We start from the raw sequence: 3,719 nt of genomic DNA, 5'->3' as shown, positions 1-3,719 counted from the left end.
GAGGGAGCCCCGTACTGTGGGAGGGTCAGCGCTGAGGGAGCGCCGCACTGTGGGAGGGTCAGTGCTGAGGGAGCCTCGCACTGTGGGAGGGTCAGTGCTGAGGGAGCCCTGCACTGTGGGAGGGTCAGTGCTGAGGGAGCCCTGCACTGTGGGAGGGTCAGTGCTGAGGGAGCCCTGCACTGTGGGAGGGTCAGTGCTGAGGGAGCCCTGCACTGTGGGAGGGTCAGTGCTGAGGGAGCCCTGCACTGTGGGAGGGTCAGTGCTGAGGGAGCCCTGCACTGTGGGAGGGTCAGTGCTGAGGGAGCCCTGCACTGTGGGAGGGTCAGTGCTGAGGGAGCCCTGCACTGTGGGAGGGTCAGTGCTGAGGGAGCCCCGCAGTGTGGGAGGGTCAGCGCTGAGGGAGCTCCACACTGTGGGAGGGTCAGCGTTGAGGGAGCCCCGCACTGTGGGAGGGTCAGCGTTGAGGGAGCCCCGCACTGTGGGAGGGTCAGTGCCGAGGGAGCCCTGCACTTTGGGAGAGTCACTGCTGAGGGAGTTCCGCACTGTGGGAGGGTCAGCGCTGAGGGAGCCCCACACTGTGGGAGGGTCAGTACCGAGGGAGGGTCAACGCTGAGGGAACCCCGCACTGTGGGAGGGTCAGCGCTGAGGGAGCCCCACACTGTGGGAGGGTCAGCGCCGAGGGAGCCCCGCACTGTGGGAGGGTCAGCGCTGAGGGAGCCCCGCACTGTGGGAGGGTCAGTGCTGAGGGAGCCCCGCACTGTGGGAGGGTCAGCGCTGAGGGAGCTCCGCACTGTGGGAGGGTCAGCGCTGAGGGAGCCCCGCACTGTGGGAGGGTCAGTCTGAGGGTATTCCATACTAGTGGTGGGTCACTGCTTGTGTGGAAGGTTAAATATAAATCTTACCCGAATGTACAATGTCAGTTAGAATATTAGTCTTCGTCACTTCTCTATCTGGCTGTTTGACATATTTCACATAAAAAGCTTCAATAAGTCTTTACCTAACAGTGATAAAAGAATTTTTTTAACAACTCGAAGACTTGGGAGTCACCTAATCTCCACAGTGGTCTCCCAAAGCAGTGACACTCTAAATCAAATTCACCATTTCTCAATATTCACATCTCCCCTGATGAACACAATAAGCAATTAATGAGAGCAAGAAGTGACCATGAAATAACCTTGGGAAAAGGGATAAGTAAAATCCCAAGGCATTCTATACCAACATTACAAGGAAGAGGATAACTAGGGAGAAGGTCGGACCACGCAAGGATAAAGGAGGGAACTTGTGCCTGGAGGCAGAGAGTGTGGGTGAGATCCTAAATGAGTATTTTGCATTGGTGTTCACCCAGGAGAAGGTTATGGAGGACAGTGAGATTTGTGTGAGTGTGCTACTGTGCTAGGGTATTTTAAGATCAAGAAAGAAGTGATGTTGGGTCTCCTGAAGAGTATTGAGACAGGCAAGTCCCCAGGACCTGATGGTATATATCCCAGGATACTGAGAAAGGCAAGAGAAGAGATTGCTGGCACCTTGACCAAGATCTTTGTATCCTCACTAGCCACTGGGGAGATCCCAAAGGACTGGGGAGCAGCTGATGCAGTTCTTCTGCCACCGGGGCAACACGATGGCTCAGTGGTTAGTCCTGCTGCCTCATAGTGCCAGGGACCTGGGTTCAATTCCAGCCTCGGGCAACTGCCTGTGTGGAGTTTGCACATTCTCCTCGCGTCTGCGTGGGCTTCCTCTGGGTGCCCTGGTTTCCTCAAACAGTCCAAATACGTGCATGTTAGGCGCATTAGTCAAGGGTAAATATAGGGTAGGGGGAATGGGTTTGGGTGGGTTGCTCTTCGGAGGGGCGCTGTGGACTTGTTGGGCCGAAGGGCCTGTTTCCACACTGTAGGGAATCTGTGAATGCTGTTCAAAAAAAGGAAATAGGGGGTGTTCACCCAGGAGAAGGTTATGGAGGACAGTGAGATTTGTGTGAGTGTGCTACTGTGCTAGGGTATTTTAAGATCAAGAAAGAAGTGATGTTGGGTCTCCTGAAGAGTATTGAGACAGGCAAGTCCCCAGGACCTGATGGTATATATCCCAGGATACTGAGAAAGGCAAGAGAAGAGATTGCTGGCACCTTGACCAAGATCTTTGTATCCTCACTAGCCACTGGGGAGATCCCAAAGGACTGGGGAGCAGCTGATGCAGTTCTTCTGCCACCGGGGCAACACGATGGCTCAGTGGTTAGCCCTGCTGCCTCATAGTGCCAGGGACCTGGGTTCAATTCCAGCCTCGGGCAACTGCCTATGTGGAGTTTGCACATTCTCCTCGCGTCTGCGTGGGCTTCCTCTGGGTGCTCCGGTTTCCTCAAACAGTCCAAATACGTGCATGTTAGGCACATTAGTCAGGGGTAAATATAGGGTAGGGGGAATGGGTTTGGGTGGGTTGCTCTTCGGAGGGGCGCTGTGGACTTGTTGGGCCGAAGGGCCTGTTTCCACACTGTAGGGAATCTGTGAATGCTGTTCAAAAAAAGGAAATAGGGATAATCCAGGAAACTATAGACTGGTGAGTCTCACATCGGTGGTTGGGAAGCTATTGGAGAGAATTCTTCGGGATAGGATGTACACACAGTTGGAAAAACATTGCCTACATAAGGACAGTCAGCATGGCTTTGGGCTGGCCAGGTCATGTCTCACTAACTTAATTGAATTTCTAGAGGAGGTAACCGAGATGATTGATGAGGGTCGTGCAGTGGATGTTAATTACATGGATTTTAGTAAGGCTTTCGATAAGGTTCCACATGGTAGGCTCACACAAAAGGTTAATATGTTTGGGAACTAGGGTGACTTGACCGCGTGGTGGATTCAGAATTGGCTTGCCGATAGAAGGCAGAGGGTAATGGTGGAAGGAAATCTGTAACCAGCCATGTTCTGTAAGGTGTCCATAACTGAACTCCAAGTGTGGCCTCACCAAACATCCTGTATAACTGCAACATCACTTCCCAACTTGTGTACTTAATGCCCTGTCTGATGAAGGCCAGTGTGCCGAAAGCCTTCCTCACTGCCCTGTCTACCTGGGGCTCCACTTTCAGAGAACTGTGAACCTCTGTTCCACTGTTGCACTCCTTAAAGGGCCCTACCATTCACCATGAAACTCCTCCCCTGATGTGACTTTCCAAAATGCAAGTCCTCACACGCATCTGGGCTTTCCAAATGCATGTGTTACTTATCCCTCAGAATCTTCTTAAGGAACTTACCCACCACAGATGTTAGGCTGACTGGTCTCTAGTTCCCTCTCTCAGTTTTCGTTGCAGCCCTTCTTCAATAAGGGCACAACATTTCCTACCCTCCAGTCTATCAGGACCTCACCCATGGCTAACGATGATGGAAAAATATCAGCCAGGTCCCTCGCAATTTCTTTCCTAGCTTCTTGCAGCGTTCTTGGGTATATCTGGTCAGGCCCAGGAGATTTATCCACCTTCGTACACATACACTTCAAACACAACGACCTGATGGTCCTTGAGACCCTTCGGGAAAAGGAGAGGGCGGATCCTATCGAGCGGTTCCCTGAGCAGACTGTCAAAGCCATTTGGCAGAATGCCTCATCGCCAGAACTTTCCAACAGGCACCAAGACATGGCTTGGCTGGTGGGGAGAAGGGCTCTGCCTGTGAGATCCTTTATACAGGCCCAGACTCTCTGCCGTACTGCACGCTGCCCTCGAAGTGGCTGCAGGGGGG

This window comes from Chiloscyllium plagiosum, unplaced genomic scaffold, assembly GCF_004010195.1.
Source record: "Chiloscyllium plagiosum isolate BGI_BamShark_2017 unplaced genomic scaffold, ASM401019v2 scaf_4542, whole genome shotgun sequence".
NCBI classification, from domain to species: domain Eukaryota; kingdom Metazoa; phylum Chordata; class Chondrichthyes; order Orectolobiformes; family Hemiscylliidae; genus Chiloscyllium; species Chiloscyllium plagiosum.
Note: the sequence above shows the minus strand (reverse complement) of the source record.